Below are 23,344 nucleotides of genomic sequence, written 5' to 3' on the forward strand. Positions count from 1 at the left end.
AAGGGTCAATCAACCAGACCCCTACAGTAACAGATCTTTCTGTACAAGCATAGTTAGATCAAATACGAGACATGATCAAGGGCTTGGCTAACCTGAAACTATTAGACCTTGAGCTGGATAGGTCAAGGGGCTCACCTTTCTCGGCATACATCAATGCCTTGCCCTTACCCAAGTTTAAAATGCCAACTTGGAAGATGTACACGGGAAAAGAAGATTCCCTAGTACACCTAAAATATTTAGAGATCCAAACAGATCTCTAACAAGTATCTAGAGATGTGCAATGTCGAATCTTTCTAAAAACCCTAGTTGAAATAGGCCAACAGAGGTATTTCAAGATGGCCCCAAGAACATTTAATTCTTGGGAAGAATTCTCCCGAGAGTTCTATATCCAGTTCTCTACCTCATGAAAAATACCTTTAAGATTAGAGGATCTCGTCGAAATAAAGCAAAGACAAAAGGAGCCTTTGAAAGACTACATTCAACAGCTCATGATTGAGGCCACCAAGGTGAAAGGCTTGAAAGAAAAAGGTCAATATACGACCATACTTGGAGGCATCTTTCCGTTTAGTGAATTCTGGAAAGATATTAGAAGGATCTCAATGAGCAACGTGAAGGAATTTCTTGAGCAAGTTGATGGCTTCATAAAGTTAGAAGAAGTTATCTAGCAAGCCCAAACAAGAGGGCAGACCAATGTTGAACAAGCACAGGGAATCACACTGCTCCAAGTTCTATCTGACATGTCGGCTAGCACAGACGATCTCTGCCAATTCTATAACAATGAGAATATTAGAGGCAAGCGCAACAACGATGGCTCTGACCAAAATACTAGCAAAAAAGGGAAATTCAATGATTCCCTTATGCCATGAAGTCTAAGGGAGAAGGAGAAAAAGTGCGCATGCTTCACTCTCCTGCCAAAACTCCCAATGCAATGCATGCCAACCAACCATGGCAACAGGTGTCACCAAAACTTGAAGCACCCGAACGACCATTCAAGTGGACCACCGAGGCTCAACTATTATAACGCCACCTATCCACCTAGAATGGCCTTAAAAGGCCAAGCTTTCGCCAGCTTCATGGCTAAACATAAAAGCATATGGCCCTAAATCTCTCAATATTCGAGAGAAAAGCAAGAGCCAGAGAAAAAGTGAGAGCAAGAGCAGGAAAACTCAACCCAGAAGGTGCATTGACCACCTCCCTGATGCAGGCATGGCCCTCAGGACACCTGGGGGCAACGACTGCACGAGGCAATTAAGGTTATTTTAAAGCTTCTAACAACGAGACTGAACATGAAGCTCCAGTTGCTGGCCTCGGGCTAGCACACAAAGTGCGGAAGGTTGTACTAAAAGGCAAGTCCCTAAAGACGATGCAACAGCCGACGTACTCGCTCAACTAGCTAGTTGGGCCTTGACAATCAAGGCAAACTTGGTTCCTACTCAGTTCTTTAATAACTAAGCATCCCTATTTCAAAAGAAATAGATATGCGGGATAACCATCCAATATGGATGACACCCATAGTAGCATGCTTCCAAACAAAAATCTTGCCAAAAAGCAAGGATGAGGGGGGATAGCTGCTGGGTGTCCAATCCTGGACAATATAACGGACAGACGTGGTATTCCAATACTACATTTAAGAAGTGTTACTAAGAAATAAGCTGAATAGCTATTGACAGGAGTGCATAAATGCTATATGGAAATCATGTCAGGGGTAAAGCCAACCGAGTGTAGATGGGATCGAACTGTAGCATCGACTTGACCTCCAAAAGACTGGTCAATCATGGCCTCAATAGATAGCCGGCCATGGAATCAACAACTGGGCCGACCACTACTTCCCTAGGCTGGTCGGCCATAGCCTCATCCAAAATTGCCTCTGGTCTCTTTTCGACTCTAGAAGGTCATAGTCAAAACTTTCACTGCTAACCTGGTTGGTATAATGATCATATTGGAAGGAAAACTCTAAAGATTCACTTAATGCAAAGATTCGGGAAGACAAGAGATTTTTTTTTTCTATAGACATGACATCTATATTGGACAGATCATCCGGGTAAAGCCACACATCGCTTGACCAGGAAAAGGATAAAGCTAGAAAAGTCCCCGTGCAGCCGAAAGTCTCCACACAGAGTTCGGGGCAAATGTTATCCCAAAAATTGCCCTAACAATGTGGCATGATGTCATATGGCACATGACAAGCATATTCAACAGTGGGTGGATAAAAGATGAATACATAATCTACTTAGAAAAGGCCAAACAAAACATGCACAGATTGTACCCGTTCGATATCATATGACTAACATTCGGAACATGATGTATGCCCTTATGAGAAACGAGAAAGATATTACACAGAATAATATCTAGACAGGAACAAGTTTCTCAGATGGATCATTTGAACATGTAGAGCGATACACTTTCTGGAAGTACATTTTAGACTTGGACAGAGTATATGCACTTATAGATTTGTCCATATCAAATCATAGCAGTTAAAGTCTAAACCTTCAGCATTTACCATCTAGGCAGGCTCCAAGCCTAGCCCTATCCAAGTAGATCAAGCATGCCAGACAAGTGTTACTTTCCGAATAAAAACATATACTGAGTAAAGATCTTCATAGATATTTTCCTCAAATATCTCTACGATTATAACTTATTCAAAATTCTTATTTTTGTGGGATATGATTACCAGACTGAGAGATTCGTGGGATTTTATATTTGAATTCCCTTTCCCATGATTCTCTCCCTTTATTTCAGGAAAATATGTATTCAATGTTTGGTAATTAAATGGAAAAAATACTAGAGTCACTTCCCTATAAATGGTGAGCCATATTCACTAAAAAAGGGAGGGTTTTCTTGACCTGACGCACTACGAAAAAAGAGAGATATACTTAGAAATATCTGTAAGCTTTCGAGAGAGATCAAGAAACTTACTTGCTTCTTTTCTCACAAGTAATCCAATAAAAATGAGAGTAATCTATTACCATTATTACGGGGATGAATCTCTATAAAATTTTATGTTATTTTCTTTACAAACTATCACTATTATCATTATTATAATCGTTCCCATCGCTTTAATTGATTCAGTGTCGTTGACTAAAAGCGAGATCAATAATGTATTATATATATATATATATATAAATTTAAAAAAAAAATATGTAGTACACCCCCTTAAAGGAAGTTTTGGTAGACCTCCATTTATTTTGGCGTACAAAAATGTTTTTTAGCCATTTTTTTTATTATTTTTATGATCGCGTACGTTGTAGATATTTAGGATCACCTATAAATTATTTAGAAAATTTCAAATAATTTACAGTGTCAAAAATAAAGTTTAGTATGATTTTATTTTAAAGATCCACCAAATAATATACTATTCTATGTATATATACATGTTAGTATGATTTTTTATTTTCATCTTCATGTATACTAATTGTTATTTTATTTATATATATCTATGTTTATACAAGTTAGGTTTAACTCAAAATAATAAGAAAAATTGTTATTTTGATTTTTATGTATATATGCTTCACTACACTCAAAATATAAATAAAATTATTTAATTTTTATGTATATGTATATGTATTGTACATAGATTTTTAATTTTACTGCTAAGAAATAATTAAAGAGAAATAATTATCTTAAGAAAAGATAAAAACAATAACAAAGAAATAAGAAGAAAAGAAAAAGACTGAAGTGAAAGATATAGAAGAGAGAAACTAATAAAAAATGAATTAAAGAATGAACAATATGTTCTAAATCTAAGTACTCTAGCATATGTAAGAAATTAAGGTTGTGTTTGGTTTACATGTAATAGAAATGATAATGAGAATAATAATGGAAAGTAATAAGAATATTAATGAGAATAATATTAAAATTTTGAATGGAACATATAATAAATATTATATTAACAAAAAAATATCCTTATTTTTATGAATTAATAAACAATTTAATTTTAAAAAGCAAAGGTACAAGTGTTATTTTACTATTACATGGCTATAGTAATGTAATGACTGTTCTATTAATGATTACAATAAAAGAAAATATTACAATAGATTCAAAGACAAAGTAAATAATGGAATGTAACTTTTAATTTCATTACACTCTTTATTTCTTCAGACTAGACTTATACTAATGTATTATAGAGCATTTGTTGGAGCTTTTTTTTGGTTCAGTTCTTTAAAAATTTATAGTTTGTTGTATTTTATAACAGCTATTGGGAGTGCTCTAAACCCATAATTTCTGGATCTAACTCATACTAAACCCATAATTTCTAATTAGCTTAAGTACTTTATAAAAGCTCAAAGAAAATAAAAGTTAGAATTAATTTATTATGCATTCTGCATAACCATACTTAATTTTAAATATACTTTTACACATAAAAATAAAAATGATTTTTCGTCACTTCAATTTTTTTCATAATATTTTTAAGTTTTAAAATTAGTTTATTATTGTAATGATAAAATTGGATAAATGAGAAAAATTCTCCCGTTAGCTTCGGTACTCTGAAACTACCTGGGACGAAGAAGTCCCTTCATGGGAAGGGTTGAGTTCGTGTTCTTCATCGTTGTGCATCTCGTTTTCGATTTCGTTCACAGTGATACGGATATGGATTTGGAATTGGTAAATAGGCTCTCTGAAGTTTTGATTCTTGATGATGGTGATGGCCCTGTTCTATCACTAAATAAGGAAGGGATTGCAGAGGGTAAGAAAAAGCTTGATTTGTGTTTGATTGGTAAAGTTATTGGCCCTAGACCAGCCAATAAAGATGGGATTGAGAGAGCAATGAAAGGGATTTGGAAGATTAATCACAGATTCCAGGTTGAAGAGCTGAGTTCAAAGAACACTTTTCGATTCTCCTTTGGCTGCCGTGAGGATAGACAGAGAATTTTTGGGGGTGGTCCTTGGACAATTGACAAACAGTTGACATGCTTTGTCAAGCCAATGGGTCTAGGTGAAATTTCAAAGATGAACTTTGATTTTGCATCTTTCTGGATCTCTATTAATAATGTACCTTTAGCTTGTATGACGAAACTTTTCGCTCGCGAATGGGGAGAACAGATTGGTAAGTTGGAGGACATTAAGATAGTTAATGGCACCATGAAAGTGAGGGTGAGAATAAACATTATCGAACCTCTTAAACGGGGGCTACGGGTTGCTATTAACGATAATGGGACTGAGGTTTCTCTAATTTTTCAATATGATCATTTGCCAGATTTTTGTTACGATTGTGGCATTATTGGCCATAAAGCATTAGATTGTCCCCTTCGAGACTTTGTGGGAGAAAACCCACGGTTTGACAGTGGAAGATTTGGATCTTGGCTGTGTGCTCCGGCGTCTCCTCCCCGTGATAGTTATCGATTCAATCGAAAGTGTGCGGAGTCTCCTTCTAACAGACCGATTATGTCGATGGGCGAAGCTTCCAAAATTATTGCTGCGGTGGACCGAAGTCGACCACGTTATTCTGGATCTACTCCGGAGCAGCTGGCTCCAACGTCAGTCTTGGAAGCTCGAGAGCGTGAGGCAGAGGGGCTGGCCGTTGGTGTCGATCCTGGTAGTGGTGGTGAAACAGTGACAAAGACATCGTCAAATGGTGGTGATGCTGAATGTGGTTTGGATGAAGGTAATGTTGTTGATAAGGTGGAGAGGGTATATGTCTCGGCTGGGATGGCAAATAGTGTGGAATTACCAATTAATAATGAGGTGAGTCATGGTGGGTTGGATGTAGTGGAAGCTTCCACGTCTGGGGTGAGTGTCCAATGTCATGATGTGAGTCAAGGTGGGGGTCCCAGTAAGAAGCAGCTGGAACCACTTGATAAAGGAAAATCAATTTTGCATGATCCTTTAAATGAACATTTGTCCTTTAGCCATGCTTTCCAAAAAACATTTGAACCCCTTATCAAAGCACAGAAATTTAAAACTTGGAAGCGAGTTAATTCATCAAAGAGTCGTGTTTCAAAAGGTATGCCTAAGTCTAATTCTTTTCCTTTGAGCCCGAAATTATCTCATGTTATTGTGGCTAATGTTATGAATAAACTGAGTCCGCGGTCTGGAGGTGGTAGTAAAAGAAAGATGGATGTTGAATATGGTAATGATAGTGCGAAGAAGGGTCGCACAGATGGTGGTTCGGATGTGCATTCCGAGGTAATGAATATTGATTTGGCGAAGTCTGCGGTGCAGACTCGCCAGGAGCCATGAGTCTATTATGTTGGAACGCTCGGGGTCTGGGGAACCCCGGTGCGTTGACTGCCTTGCGAGCGGTGGTTCGTAAGTTCTCCCCAAGTTTAGTTTTTTTGTCGGAAACTAAACTTTATGGTGGTTGGGCGGAGGGGATTAGGCGACAAATTAATTTTCCTAATAGTTTTCATGTTGATTGTATTGGGAAGAGTGGTGGGCTGTTATTATTATGGAACGACGATTGGGAGGTTAGTGTTAAGTCGTTCACTTCGGGACATATTGACGCTCTGGTTAAGTGTCCTGGTAGGGATTTGTGGAGGTTCACTGGGTTTTATGGCAACCCAAAGGCGAGTTGTCGAGCTGATTCATGGAGATTTTTATGTAGGCTTAAGGATTTATTTGATCTTCCTTGGGTCTGTGGTGGTGATTTTAATGAGATTCTGTCGATAAATGAGAAAAAAGGTGGTGCTGATCGTAGTCTGGTAGCGATGTCTGAGTTCCAACAGGCGCTGGATAGGTGTTCCTTAGCGGATTTGGGGTTTGAAGGGCAGTGTTTTACATGGTTGAACAAAAGGCATGGGGATGCGCATGTACAAGAACGGCTTGATCGTTATTGTTGTAACCAAAGATTGCATGAATTGTTTCCTTCTGTTAAGGTTCTCAATGGCGACTTTCTTCATTCTGATCATAGACCGATTGTAGCTACTCTGGAGAATGTGACTAAGCGCCGGAATTTTGATAAAAAGAGGGGTTTTCGATTTGAGACTCATTGGTTGAAGGACCCTGAATGTGAAGAAATTATTAATAGGACTTGGTTGTCTACGGGGTCTCCTTTAGCTCACCAAGATGGTCTTCTTGATATTTTTGGCTTGTGTGCGGATCAGTTGGGGGCATGGAATAAGGGTAAGTATGGGTCGATTCCTAGACTTGTTCGAGAGACGCAGACACAACTTGATGATCTTCTTAGTGTTTCGGCGCCTTTGGTGCGTATGGAGGAGGTCAAGCGACTTGAGTTTAAGTTGAATGATCTGTTGACTCGTGAGGAATGTTATTGGAAGTTGAGATCGCGAGCGGATTGGCTTGCGCTAGGGGATAGGAATACTAAGTATTTCCATAATAAGGCCACAGGTAGGAAAAAGAAGAATGCAATTGTTGAGATTATGACTAAGGATGGGCGCAAATTGAGTTCTGAAGAAGATATTGTGTGTGAGATAGAGCAGTATTTTGGCACCATATTCTCGTCTACTAATCCTACTGTGCAGCAGGTAGAAGAGGGTATTGGTAATATTGAGGCCAGAGTCTCTCAGGCTGACCGGGTGTTGCTTGAGGCTCGGTTTACTGCGGATGATGTGTTTGATGCGGTTCGGGCTATAGGGGCAACGAAGGCGCCAGGGCCGGATGGCTTCCACGCAATTTTTTTCCATAAGTTCTGGGATATTGTTGGTCCTCGGGTTACTGCTGTGTGTTTGGATATTTTAAATGGGGAGCAATCGGTCAAGAAATTCAATAAAGCGCATGTTGTTTTGATCCCGAAAGTCAGTAGGCCTCGGTTTGTGAAGGAGTATCGGCCTATTAGCCTTTGTAGTGTAATGTATAAGATTGTGGCTAAGGCTTTGGCTTTGCGGTTAAAAGGTACTTTGTCTCCATTGATCTCATCGTTTCAGAGTGCTTTTGTGCCTGGTCGGGCTATTCATGATAATGTGATGGTGAGATTTGAGTTATTACACTCTCTGTTCAAAAAGAATAATGGAGTGCGTGGGTTTATGGCGTTGAAATTGGACATGAGTAAAGCCTATGATAGAGTTGAGTGGAGTTTTTTGCGTGCCATCATGTCTAAATTTGGGTTTCCGAATCGATGGGTGGATTTGCTTATGGATTGTGTTACTTCGGCAGAGTATGCTTTCTTGGTAAATGGGAGGCCTCGGGGGTGTGTTGTGCCTACGAGGGGGTTGAGACAAGGGTGTCCTCTTTCACCTTATTTGTTTCTTTTTTGTGCTGAGGCCTTGTCAGTACTTCTTCAAAAGGTGGAGATTGATGGTGATTTATTGGGGTTTCGATGTTCTCGGTCTGGCCCCCGTGTGTCTCACCTGTTTTTTGCTGATGATAGCTTGATTTTTGGGCGAGCTAATGGTAGGGAGGCAGAGTCTATTCGTCGGATTCTTCAGTGTTATGAGAGAGCATCTGGGCAACAAGTCAACTTTGATAAGTCTGCAATATCATTCAGTCCGAATGTTCAGACTGCAGATCGTGCTAGTGTATTGGCTATTTTAGGCTTGGGGTCAGTGGCTACTCATGATAAGTATTTGGGATTGCCGACGGTCATTGGGAAGAATAAGAAGCGTACGTTTGCGAGTATTTGTGACAAGGTTCAGAAACGTGTGCGTGGGTGGAAACGGAGTTTCTTTTCAGCAGGGGGGCGTGAAATTCTGATTAAAGCAGTGTTGCAAGCAGTGCCGAATTACCTTATGAGTATGTTTCAGTTGCCAGTGGCGACATGTGATAAGCTGCGTTCAATCATTCTACAGTTTTGGTGGGGTACTAAGAGTGATAAGAAGAAGATTGCGTGGGTCAAGTGGGATGATGTTTGTCAACCGAAAGTGAAAGGGGGATTAGGGTTTAAGGACTTGACCCTGTTTAATCAAGCTATGGTTGCTAAGCAGGTGTGGCGATTGCTCCATTCGCCCGATTCGCTGCCAGGTCGGGTGTTGAAGCATAAATATTTCCCAGAGACGACAATTTTGGAGGCTAAAGATCGTCATGGTTCATCTCATTTGTGGTCTAGTTTGGTCTGGGGGTTAGAGTTGCTTCGTCTTGGGATGCGGAAGGTGGTAGGGGATGGCTATACTATTGATGCGTTTCGTGATCCTTGGATTCCCCGGCCGAGGATATTTCGTCCTATCACAGCTGCTCCTACGGGCCTGGTAAAGGTGAATGAGCTGATTGATGTAGGGGGGGTTTGGAATATTCAGGCGTTGTCTCACCATTTCTTGAGTTTGGATGTGGATGTTATTCTTGGTATTCCGTTGGGTGGTGGGGTTGGTGGAGATCGGTGGTGTTGGCATTATAGTTCTAATGATTCGTATTCAGTGAAAAGTGGGTATGCGGTGGCGCTTGATGTCGTGGGTGAAAGGTTAGGCTCTTCTTCTTGTAATCAATCTCACTGGTGGAATGGGTTGTGGAATTTGAAGGTACCTCAGAAAGTAAAAATCTTCCTTTGGCGAATGTATTATCGGGCTCTTCCTACTAATTCTCAGCTTGTTCGGCGCAAGGTTCCTGTTCAGCCGATCTGTAGTAGGTGTGGGGAGGAAACGGAGTCACCGGAACACGCTTTGGTGTTTTGCTCATCCTTATTTCCTCTCTGGACTAAGCTCCGTGTTTGGCATCACTTATATCGGGGTCGGATGGGTTCTTTGGCGGAGTTACTTGTGTATTTATTTGATGTGCTGACCAAGGAGGAGTTTCAATTGCTTTCAATGGTGTGGTGGTGGGTGTGGTTTGATCGGAATTCTGTCTTGTTTGGGAAGAAACAATCGCGATTGGCTGGGGTTATCGAGCTTGCGTATGAGGCTTTGGTGGAGTTTCAGGGGGCGGGTGTGAGTGGTGGGGGGCGGGTAGGAGGAATGGTGATGGTGGTGGGTTGGCGGTGCCGTGTAGGTGGTGCCCTCCTAGCCGGGGTGAGTTTGTGTTGTCGGTTGATGCGGCGGTTACCCCGGGGCGAGGGTTTGCTGGACTTGGGGGGGTTATTCGGGGAGGGGATGGTGAGGTATGGGCTGCCTGGGCGGTGGGTAGTGTAGGGGAGTTTCAGGTCGCGGTGGCGGAACTTCTCGCTTTGCGTGATGGGTTGCGGTGGGCGTCCGTGTTGGGCTACAAGCTAGTGAGGGTGGAGACGGATTCTACGGTTGTTAATTCTTGGATTACGTGTCCCAATTCTATTTTTATGTATAAACCAATTGTTGAGGAGATTATTTCTCTCTTAGCTGCTGTTGGTGGTGGTTCTTGCTATGCCATTTCGCGTGTTGCGAATGGTGTGGCCCACGCACTAGCAAAGTCTGTTACTAGTTCGGTTGGGGTCGATTTGTGAGCAGATGCTTGTCCTGGTGTGTCCAGCATGGCCTAGGCGGTTGGGGATGTCAACCGCAACCTATTATTGTGTAATATAGTAGGCTTGGGCGCTTGAGTCATCAGAGTGTGATGTCCAGCGTGAACATTGTGTAATCCTTGATATTGTGTGAATAACAAGGTTGGGAAAAGGGTTTCCTGTATACTGTGTGTTCTTATGCTTGTGTATGCATTTACTTGATAGCAATTGAGTGTTGTTGAGTGACGCTGGGTAAAGAGTGAAACCGTGAGTGTGTGTTCATACTAACAGGTTGTTGGGTTGGCTGACTAGATTTGGGTGAATCTAGGCCATCGCAGGGAAAATTTGAGTGTGAGAAATTAGCCTTGTGACAACTGGTATCAGAGCGGGAATCGTGTTGGGAAAGTGCAGAAATCATGGTGACGAATGCTGAACTTTGTTCTCGGGTTGAAAGGCTCGAGGAGTTAGTTGGTTCTCCCAACGAAGAAGATAGCGTCAGTTTGTGTGTTCTGGGTGAACAACATTCTGAGCAACTGGAGTCCCTTGAGATGTTGGCTCGAGATTTGTTGAAGGAGGCGTCGAATCAAGTTGCGGGTTGTGGCAGGGCCATGATGGATATGCAAAAAGAATTCGATGAGAAGATGAAAGGGGTGTTGGACAAACTATCGGATCTGTCAAATTCTGTGAAGGAGAGATTCATGGCTCTCGATGCGGATGTAGCACTGATCAAGAGGGCGATAGCAACTCCGTCCCAAGGAAACGACTCATCTTCGGCCCATTCTTCGAAAATCAAAGTCCCTGAACCGAAATCCTTCAATGGTAGTCGGAACTCGAAGGAATTAGAAAATTTCCTTTGGGACGTGGAGCAATATTTCAAGGCAGCAAGGATTCCAGACGCGGATCGGGTGACCATTACAAGTATGTATCTTCAGGGTGATGCCAAGTTATGGTGGCGCACTCGTATGGAAGAAGATACTCGATCGGGAAGGCCCAATATCGAGACTTGGGAAGTGTTGAAGAAGGAGTTGAAGGATCAGTTCCTTCCATGCAACACAGCATGGATCGCTCGTGAGTCCCTGAAGAAACTCAAGCACACTGGTTCAGTGCGAGAGTATGTGAAAGAATTTAGTTCTTTGTTGCTGGATATAAAGAACATGTCCGAGGAGGACAAGATGTTCAACTTCTTGTCGGGATTGCAGCCATGGGCACAGGCTGAATTGAGAAGGCAAGCGGTAACTGATTTACCCTCGGCGATTGTTGCTGCCGAGAAATTAGTGGATTACAAGTATAATTCGAATCCTTCACAGGGTGATAATTCGAAGAAATCCACTGGAGGAAAGAAACATAATCAGAAGCCTTCTTCGTCCAAGGGTGGGCAAAGTTACGATGGCAAGAAGAGAGATGGTAATGGTGGGAATAACCAGAAAGGATCACAACCGAATGCTAAAAAGGGTGTGGGGTGTTTCATCTGCAATGGTCCTCACATGGCGAGGGAATGTCCTAGTAGAGAGAAGTTGAATGCTTTGATCGCACAAGACGGGAAAAGCGGCAGTGAGCAAGAAACAACGTCTAGGATGAATCCGTTACAACTTCTCAATGCAATCACTACAGAGAAGTCGAGCTTGTTCAAGGGCTTGATGTATGTGAGAGCATTTGTTAATGGAAGGGAAGTCACGGCCATGGTTGACTCGGGTGCAACAAATAATTTTGTGGCGCAGAAGGAAGCAACCAGACTTGGTTTGGAAGTGATTGGGAGTTCGACTCGGTTGAAGGCAGTGAACTCAGAAGCAAAACCGATTCAAGGGTCTGCTACGGTAATGTTGAAGGTTGGGGCGTGGGAGTCTCAATCCAAACTCATGGTGGTCCCGTTGGATGATTTTGACATGATTCTAGGGGTGGAATTTTTGAGTGCAGCCAAGGCGATGGTTGCACCTCATTTGAGAGGAATTATGATTTGTGTGGAGGAGTGTCCTTGCTTTGTTGAAGCAATCTCCTCAAATCAGAATAAGGAGAAGGGCGTTGTGCTGGAATCAGCGACCCAATTTGGAAACTCTATTAAGAAGAAAGGCAATCAAGCGTATGTGGCTGCCTTGATAGAGATTAAACAAGATCAGTGGGTAGAGGTACCTGATGAAGTGGCTGGTTTGTTGGAGGAGTTTGCTGACACCATGCCAGACGAGTTGCCTAAGGAACTCCCTCCTAGGAGGGCAATTGATCACAAGATTGAGTTGATACCAGGAGCTGTTCCGCCTGCAAAGGCGCCGTACAAGATGGGTCCTTCGGAGTTGGAAGAACTCAGGAAACAATTGAACGGGATGGTGGAATCAGGATACATGGTGCCTTCTAAAGCTCCATATGGTGCTCCGGTATTATTTCAAAAGAAATCAGATGGATCGTTGAGAATGTGTGTGGACTATAGGGCGTTGAACAAAGTGACAGTAAAGAACAAGTATCCAGTGCCAAACGCGGCAGACTTGTTCGATAGGCTGACAAAGGCGTCATACTTCACCAAATTGGACCTTCGGGCGGGGTACTGGCAGGTCCGAATTGCGGTGGGGGATGAAGCGAAGACAACCTGTGTAACAAGGTATGGGTCTTTCGAATTTTTAGTGATGCCTTTCGGTTTGACAAATGCCCCTGCAACATTTTGCAACCTGATGAATGATGTGCTATACGAGTTTTTGGATAGATTCGTTGTAGTATATCTTGATGATATTGTGATCTATAGCAATTCGTTGGAGGAACACTTGCAGCATCTACGGAAGGTGTTGACAAGGCTGAGAAATGAAAAGTTGTACATTAAGAAGGAGAAATGCGAGTTTTGTCGGAAGGAGGTGAAATTCCTTGGTCATTGGGTTGGTCAAGGGAAATTGAGAATGGATGAGGGAAAAGTCAAGGCAATCATGGATTGGCCTATCCCCACTAAAGTAGCGGAGTTGCGATCATTTTTGGGGCTGGCTAATTACTACCGGAAATTCATTAAAGGGTACTCAAAGAGGGTGAGCGCTCTTACTGATCTTCTTAAAAAGGATCAGAAGTGGTGTTGGTCTGAGGAATGCAATGAGGCATTTGAGAAGCTGAAGGTGGCAGTGTCTTCGGAACCAATACTAAAGTTGCCTGATTTTGATTTACCATTCGAAGTCCAAACTGATGCATCGGATCGTGCCTTGGGTGGAGTACTGGTGCAAGATGGCCATCCAATAGCTTTTGAAAGTCGAAAGTTAAAGGATGCTGAGCAAAGGTATTCGGCTCATGAGAAGGAGATGGCTGCGGTAGTGCATTGTTTGGATGTGTGGAGGCACTATCTTTTGGGAACGAAGTTTACAGTGGTGACGGACAATGTAGCCAACACATACTTCAAGTCTCAGAAGAAATTAACTCCGAAGCAAGCTCGTTGGCAAGAGTATTTGGCTGAATTTGATTTTGTGTGGGTTCATAGACCGGGGAAGCAGAATCAAGTGGCTGATGCACTCAGCCGAAAAGATGTACAAGTTTTTGTTGGTGCGTTGACTCAGGTGAGTTCAACTTTCTTCGACCGGGTGAGGGAGCAGTCCTTGCTCGATCCTGGTTACAAGAAGCTTCTTGAAGAAGCAAGAAAGGGAGAATTGGTGCGGTACTGGGAAGAAGATGGTCTTCTCTATGCCAAGGGTGGCAGGTTATTTGTACCGAACAGTGGAACTTTGAGAAGGGAATTACTTAAAGAAACCCACGATCCTAAGTGGGCTGGTCACCCGGGTGTGGCTAGGATGCTAGCTTTGCTGTCAAAGTCTTACTATTGGCCGAAAATGGAGCAAGACATAGAAGTGTATGTGAGGACATGCCTTGTGTGTCAGCAAGACAAGACAGAAAGAAGGCAAGAAGCTGGGTTGCTTCAACCTCTGCCAATCCCAGAGAAACCATGGCAGTCCATAAGCATGGATTTCATTGTGGGATTTCCAGAAGTGAAAGGGTTTCGGTCTATCCTGGTGGTGGTGGATCGATTTTCAAAATATGGCATATTCATTCCTGCGCCTCATGCGTGTCCAGCAGATGTGGCAGCAGAATTGATCATGAAGAATGTGGTCAAGTACTTTGGGTTGCCCGAAGACATTATAAGTGATCGGGATTCCAGATTCACGGGGAAGTTTTGGACGACATTGTTTAACATGCTTGGTTCAGACCTTAAATTTTCAACTGCGAATCATCCCCAAACTGATGGTCAGACTGAGAGAATGAATCAGTTGCTGGAAGAGTACTTGAGGCACTATGTCACTGCTAGTCAGAGAAATTGGGTTGAGTTGCTTGATGTGGCCCAATTCTGCTACAACATTCAACAATCTTCTGCAACGGGAATGAGTCCAGCGGAGATTGTCTTGGGAAGACAACCTCTGACGCCACATGAAGTGGCAAAACAGAAATCTCAAGGGGTTTGTCCTGCAGCTTATCGGTTCGCGAGGGATAGAACTGAGTTGCTGGAATTGGCTAGGGACAGCCTGGGAAAAGCTTCACGGAGGATGAAGAAATATGCTGATAAGCATAGGAGGGATTTAGAATTTTCTGTTGGAGATCGAGTGTTGCTGAAACTCACTCCACAGATTTGGAAGAAGATTACCGATAAGAGGTATCATAAGGGCTTGGTCCAGAAATACGATGGTCCTTTCGAAGTTGTCCAGAAAGTGGGGGCTGTAGCATATAAGTTGAAGCTGCCGGAACGTTTCAAGCTACATCCGACTTTCCATGTTAGTTTCTTGAAGAAGTACCATGAGGACAAAGAGGAAGGAAGACAGCAAGGGGTGAGGGCACCGCCTACTGTAAGGAAACAATTTGAGAAAAAGTTGTTGAAGATCCTTGATCATCGCACTTTTGGAGCCAGCAAGAAGAACCAGAGAACTGAGTATTTGGTTCAATGGGAAGGTGAAGGTGTAGTTGACGCTACATGGGAAAAGGCTGTGACTTTGTGGCAGTTCGAAGACGAGGTCCAGTCCTATGTCAGAAGTATATCGACGAGGACGTCGATTCCTTCTGGTGGGGGTGGTTTGTGAGACCCTAACTTGGGTTCGCTCGGCGGACCTTGAGATCACTCGATGCTTAGCTTGTGGGATGGCGGCATGTGAGTGAAGTGCACCTGCCTTGGGGCAGCAGGCAGCAGCAGCATAGGCGCTCAGCAACATTGGGGAATGTTAGCTGAGCTTGACTACGTGATGGACTTAGATGGACGTGACTTTGCATGGGCATGCATGCAAACGGTTACTCAGACAGTGTGCATGGTTGACACACGTGAATGACGGTTATCGGAAGTTACTTATGTCTATCCAAAGGCATGCATGTGGGCTGATGCAAGGAACCTAGGCAAGGGCTTGGATGACTGACACGCGGGTGTTAGTTAGTTTGCATAGAGTATGCTGATGTGTAATGTGCTGGTGTGTCCAGCATGGCCTAGGCGGTTGGGGATGTCAACCGCAACCTATTATTGTGTAATATAGTAGGCTTGGGCGCTTGAGTCATCAGAGTGTGATGTCCAGCGTGAACATTGTGTAATCCTTGATATTGTGTGAATAACAAGGTTGGGAAAAGGGTTTCCTGTATACTGTGTGTTCTTATGCTTGTGTATGCATTTACTTGATAGCAATTGAGTGTTGTTGAGTGACGCTGGGTAAAGAGTGAAACCGTGAGTGTGTGTTCATACTAACGGGTTGTTGGGTTGGCTGACTAGATTTGGGTGAATCTAGGCCATCGCAGGGAAAATTTGAGTGTGAGAAATTTAGAGTTGGTAATAGTTGACAGACAGTTTTTCGATAATAATTCAAAAAAATATATAAATTTATTTTTATAATAATTTAAGTTGTACCATAATTATTAAATTAATCATGAATTTGAACAATGATAATAAAGTCACTTTAACTAATAATAAGAGGAGATCATTTTAGCTATAATATTTTTAGGAGGCTTTTTCATTTTTATACTTTAAAATAATTTTTTTTTTTTTTGCATTTTTACGGAATTCTATATAGAAATCCTTATTGCAACTAGCGCAGCAATTTAAATTGCAACAAAAAATCGTATAGAAACCCCTATTGCAACTAGCGCTGCAACCAATTTAGAAACTCAAACCGTAAATTTAAAAAAAAAAAAAATTAAAAAAAACATTATATGGAGTAATTCCCCTATTTTTTTTACCAAAGAAAAAAAAGAATTAAGATATGGTGACAATGAGCTTAGCCAAATCATAAGACTTACACCTAAATGGAATAGCATAAATTTGGAACCAAAAAGGAACATAGTGCAACTACTCTAGGGTATGGGAAAGGAGCTATTAGGAGCAGCAAAGATTGTGAGACTTTGGGCAAAATACCAAAGCTGGCCATCTAAGATTCTATGCTTATCCCTCCTCACAGCCAAATGTGACCAGAAAAAGACCATCTGAATGTTCAGACACAATAATAGGAAATCTACACTGAGAAGACTAGATTTGAGAAAGAGTTTTGATTAAAGAGAGACGGCTAAAGTGTTTGACAGTACAAATCTTAAGAAGTAGAGTAATATCATTAGGAGTTCCAGTTGGTATGTCATCAAGAGTGTAGACCATATTTTCATTAGTTAGAACCATGGGTTGAAGAGAGTTAAAACCTAGTTCATCCATATTGAAACTAATGCTAAAGACTAATTGAACGGGTAAAAAAATACAGAAAATAACAGGTTTACCAAAATAAAATCCTAATCGTGTTTCATAAAGGAAAAATACCAGGCTTCGAAGGATGACTCTTGGCTTGCTTCTGACCATAGCCCCTACTGTAGACTCCTTAGACATCACGATTATTACGATCTTCCAAGCTTCATCATCACAAACTCTTCGTCTTACCGCCATTTTTAGAGGGAGGAGAGGATCTTTGATCTAGCTTTTGATTTGATGGTTAGATTTAGTCGAGGGAGAAATTAATTTAGGGGACAGAGAACACAGCTTCTGGAGATATCGAAAGGGCAAAATGTAATTAATTTGGTTGAAAATGTCATCTGGAAGGAGATACCGAAGATAATCTTCGTCAAAGCAATTAATGCGGTTAGAAAGAGAAAGATGAAGGAAAAACAGAGGGACACGATACCAACTTCCACCACACAACTCTTGAGGGTGGATCAGAGACCCATTTCGGGTACCAAACAGAGAAAGAGGGATACGGTTCCTGAAGGGTCTAGAGAGAACTTCCATTTCTTTTTTAAAATGACTATCAAGTATATTATTATCTAGCATAAAATATAAATGCCAATAAAATGCTTGACAACACAATTTTAAAAGAGCTCAGTCAATCAAATCTTGAACTAAATTTTATATCTCACTTGTGTTATTTAAACTCAAAAATGTAACAATCAACTATGTATGTGCAAAATAAACCAAAGTAATATGATGGCTTGAATTTAAGCTCACCATACTATGTGAGTGGAGGCCGACGGTTCTAAATCCAAAAGCATTTGCATACTATCTTTAGGTAGAATTATTGGTCGCTAAACTAGTGGTGGTAATGGTATGAACATTCCTTTGATGCCATGTCAACATTAGTGATAAGATCAAATATAAAAGGGAAATTTGAATTTCCATACTTACAATACCCTAAAATTTTATTCCTAAATGCATAGTTATTAAAATTGGTCATATATGACCACATTACTAATTTCTCAAAAATATCCCTCACATTTAAAATCCCTAATCTCATCAGCCTCTCTATTCCTCTCTCTCAACTCACTTTTGCTCAACCCACCTGATTCCAACCACAACCCAATTTCTAAATACTCTCTCTCCAAAATTACTCCCTTACTGTCATTCCATTAATAACTTGAATTGTTTATTTAGGTTTTTATTTTTTTATTAATATATCCAGGTAAATATATATAGATATACTTTTGTACGTTATATATGTATATAATTATTCATATATATATATAGATATACTTTTGCAGATCAAATATGATAATGAAGAAGATCGAATCTGAGAAGCCATTGGGGAAGAAGAGGGTCCGATGGGGTCCGATGGTCACGTTGCATGGGGTCCGATGGTTCGACGGGTTGGGTCCGATGGTCCCGATGCATGGGTCCGATAGATCCGATGGGTCCGACGGGTTGGGTCCGATGGTCAAGTTGCATGGGTCCGATGGTCCGATTCGTGGAGGTCCGATGATCCTGCTGATGAGGTGGTCGGCGGCGGAAGCGGTGGATGGGGATGGCGGAGGGAGAGCAATTACAGGAACGTACATGTCGTCAATGGAGGAGTCGTTGTGGGGGGTAATTTGGTGGCGACGTGGGTTGAGGAGAGATCGGCGGAAAGAGGGTCGAAGAGATAATCGTTTGGATTGAGCCATTTGAGCCCATGAAATGAAGAACATGTTAGTCGAATATGCATCAGCTATGCGGTGGTCGAATGTGCAGGCTACTACTATCCCACCACACTTCAGTTCAGTTACCTGTAATACTCTTATTAAAAATTTAGACACATAAACAATGTATATATATATACTCATTATAAAACTTGTTAAAATGGTTTGTTTTCATAATTTTTTTTTTTTTGGATGTTTCATACAAGAGTTAACATATTAATTAAAAAAAAAATAAAATTTTGAATAAACAATTCCAAGTTGTTAATGGAATGACAGTGAGTGAGTAATTTTGGAGAGAGAGAGAGAAAGAATCATATTTAGAAATTGGTTGGGGTTGGGATCGGGTGGGTTGAGCAAGAGTGAGTTGAGAGAGAAGAAGAGAGAGGCTGATGAGATTAGGAATTTTAAATGTGAGGGGTATTTTTGATAAATTAGTAATGTGGTCATATATGACCAATTTTAATAACTATGCATTTAGGGATAAAATTTTAGGGTATTGTAAGTATAAAAATTCAAATATTACAAGTGTTTTATTTATTTTTTTTAAAAAAATATAATTTTGAACTTTATATTTTGTAAAAGTTACGCATTAAATTTTCAGTTTTATTAGATAATAAAATAATATGAAATAGTACTCTGGACTCAAATTTTAATAATTTTTTTTATCATTTTGAAAAATACAAAATTTAATTTATCATTTAATAAAATAGAAAATTCACTCAATAACGATAGCAAAATATATGATCTAAAATAACCTTAATTTTTCTTTCTAAGAGACTCTGTTAAATCTTTCATATTCATAATGTAGATAATAATAATAATAATAATAATAATAATAATAATAATAATAATAATAATAAAGAATTTATTCATCAAAAATAAAAAATAAAAATAAAGAAAATTATTATTTTATTAACATATACTAACAAAATTCATTATCTATTCTACAAATTATATACATTAATACTTAAAAGTTTGGTTTAGAATTTGAGAAATGGTAAATATTTAAATGGTTTTTGTGGTGTGCAATATCATTATGAAGTATCATATACTGTAACTTAATATTGAATTTATATATTTTAATTTAATAATTATAATATTATTAAATTTATAACCGTGTTATCTCAAATAATGTTAGGCTAATCATATTTTTATAGTGAGTTGTCACTTGTTATGAGTTGTCAGTTGTTATGAGGGGTAAGTTGAAAAATGCCTATTTTATTAATCAATTAACTAAATTTGCCTCTAATTTTATATTTATTTGAAACATACCTCTTTTTATATGTATTGTACCCAAAATACCCTGACATAAGAGAGTCACATGGAAAGTATCTTGAAGTGACAAGGGTAAAATTGGTACAATGTTTAAAAAAAGAGGTAAAAATGATAGACTTTAAAAAAGATGGTAAAAATGAAAGAGGACAATATAAAAAGGGTATAGAGTGTAATTTCCTCTTGTTATGACATTAGAGTGAGCAACTAATGGTATTGGTGGTGTAGCTAGAATCCAAAAACTAGAGTGATGTAGCTAGCATACTAAAAGGCCCATCATTTACAAGTTATTATTATAAGTGAAAATTACATGAAATATGGGATTTCATAACAAAGTTAGAAAAATATGGCATTTTTAGGTTTGCCACTTTTCTATGACATTTTTTCACATTTAAGTTTTTTATGGTATTTGATATGCCATATTTTTATAAACTTATTATCCAATCTCATATTTTATGTTTTTGTTTTTAGCTTAATTAGTTTTATTTATTTTTTTAATTTATTTTACACTTACATTTTAAGGTTTCTTTTTATTTGAAAAATTTACACCAAATACTACATTTTTTTTTCAAACATTACATTTTTAATTTGACAAGAACATTTTACTTTTATACTTTTATTAATTTTTTTTTTCTTTTTTACTTATTGAAACTTCAAAAAGTTTTTTTTTTTTGTCTTTTTTATATATTTTTTAGTCAATTTTGACTATCTTTTTTCTTTTCAACTTTTAAGTCAGTTGCTACTTTTTTTTTCTTTCTTTCGCTTATCTCTCTCTATTTTTTTTTTTCTAATTTCTCTTTGTGTCTCTCTTTTTTTTTTTCAATTTTTTTCTCAACCTAATTTTTTTCTCTTAATATATATAATAAGTGTACATTTTTATATTTCATTTTTTTTTACAAAAATTAAACTTGTTTTTTTATTTAAACTACTATTCGTTTTTTTTTAAAAAAAACTAATTATTCCATTAAAAACAGCAGAAAAAAAAAACCAGTTTCATCAGTATCATCCTGAAAAAAAAAATATATAAAAAATCATAATCTAAAAAGAATCCAAACTTTAAAAACTAGTTTCATCAACATTGAAAGAAACTAATAATTTCATTTAAAGAATACAAAAAATAGTTTCATCAACAAGATAATGAAAAAAATTACAATCTAAAGACGATACTAACTTTAAAAACCAGTTTCATCAATATTAAAATAAACGAATTATTTCATTAAAAGAGGCAAAAAAAAAATAGTTTCAACAATAACATAATAAAAAATACACAATGCCTAATAACTAAACTTTTACAAATTAACGATACTAAATTTAAAAACCAGTTTCGAACATATAAAATTTATATCAATACCTAATAATCAAACTTCTAACTTCATTCTTTATTTTGGCATTTAATTTTTTATTTGCTTGCTCAAAGATTAGAGTTAATTTAAACATACAATATGCAGCAAATATAACAAAGAGAATCACAAATTAAAATCAAAGAGAAAAAAAAGAAACAAAGAAAATTAAAGAGACAAAAGTGCAATAAAAACCATAAAAGAATAACAAAAAAAAACAGTGGAATGTGAGAAACCAGTTAGTAAAACAACCAAAATAAAAACAAACAAATAAAAACCAGTTTCTTGAGATAAATTAATAAAAAATTGAATAAAACTCAATTATGAACAACAATAAAAAAAATTAATTACTTAAAAAAACCAGTTATGAAAATAATAAAATAATATGTATGTCAGAAACTGATTAATTAAAATAAAATAAAAATTGTTGTTCAAATATCATACAATAATAAAACTGGTTTTATACAAACGAAAAAATATATAATAATATCATAAAAATTGAGCAACGCCATTACAGAATAGTTAAAACATGTGAAACCAGTTTCGACATGTGAAACCAGTTTTGACGTTATAAAAAATCATAACAAAATACAAATGTTAATAATAAAGTTAATTGAAACCAGTTTTATCAGACAATCAAATAAAAACATACACACACACAAATATACAAAAAAAAAAAAATACTAATCACAAATATAATCAAAACAACACATAATGCCTACCAATAATTTAATAACAAAATATAAGTGTAAGTTTCCAACCTAGAAACAAAATAATAAAAAAGTAACTTGAAAAAAAATTCTAATAACATAATGAAATTATTTTTTTTATTCTTTTAATGAAATTAATAGTTTCTTTCAATGTTGATGAAATTGATTTTTAAAGTTTATATTATCTTTAGGTTATAATTTTTTATATTGTTTTTTCTTCAGGATGATGTTGATGAAACTGGTTTTTTTTTTCTGTTGCTTTTAATGAAATAATTAGTTCTTAACAAAAAAACAAAGAAAAAAAATAGTAGTTTAAATAAAAAAAAAAAACAAGTTTAATTTCTGTAAAAAAAAAATAATATCTATAGTTGAGATCATTTTTTATTTATTTTAGTATTTTATTTTTTTAAAAAAGAAAAAATAAATAAAAAGAAACACAAATTTTAAGTTTTTTATGGCATTACTCAAGACTTTTTCCCATATTTGTAAGTTTTTTTAAAAAATGCCATATTTAGTGTAATTAAGTTTTTATGCCATATATATCAAAACTTATCTTTATTTTCCCATATTTTTGTAAATAGCCCTTATTATAATTAAGTATAGATTTTATATAAGTTTAATGCGATATATTTGTAAAGAGTATTGTTATTAGTGGTGCCTAGTACTTTTTTTTACATGTCGTGTTGCGATTAGCTAGCGATACTCTATAAAAAAATATTATGTTAAACTATATGAGACTCGATACTTAATTGGACCAATAACGATACTGACACATAAGAGGGTGCTAAGCACCAATAGTACCCTTTAACATTTCTCATTTGTAAATTATTACTAATTATGGCAAAGTGTCATTTTTAAATAGTGTTAAATACTATTGATGTAAAATAACAACACTTGAGAGTGAGTATACGGGAAAAATAAATTATAATTATTAATTATTAATTAGCAATTATTATCATTAATTAGTAATTAGAAGTGTCCTACAATATTATAGATTTCGTGCAAAAGTCATACATAATCCGAAAGTTCAAACATGTGGTTCTTAAAATATTTTAAATTTAAACCATCGCTTTCATGTCTTACCAAAAAAGACATTTCATTTATTCACTTGGATTCTTAGTAACAGTGATTATTATATTCATAAAGAAGCTTTACTATGCCAAGAAAATAAAAGGTATCGTTTTCGTGTTCTTTTCAATCAAAATGAATTGGGTATCCATACCATCACTATGAAGAGTACTCTTAATAGTTGAGTTAAAATAACTCATTCTTCAAAGAGTTAGAAAAAACATGGAAAAATTATACTCCATTAATGAATGAATTATAATGAGAAAAATGTTAAAGGCACGACCACTCTAGATCTAGAACATCATGACATATCGTCTTGATATGTGGAATTTATTACTAAATCACGCCATGCTATGATGCTAGTATTACCTTAGGCG

Source organism: Cannabis sativa, chromosome X (genome assembly GCF_029168945.1).
Source record: "Cannabis sativa cultivar Pink pepper isolate KNU-18-1 chromosome X, ASM2916894v1, whole genome shotgun sequence".
NCBI lineage: Eukaryota > Viridiplantae > Streptophyta > Magnoliopsida > Rosales > Cannabaceae > Cannabis > Cannabis sativa.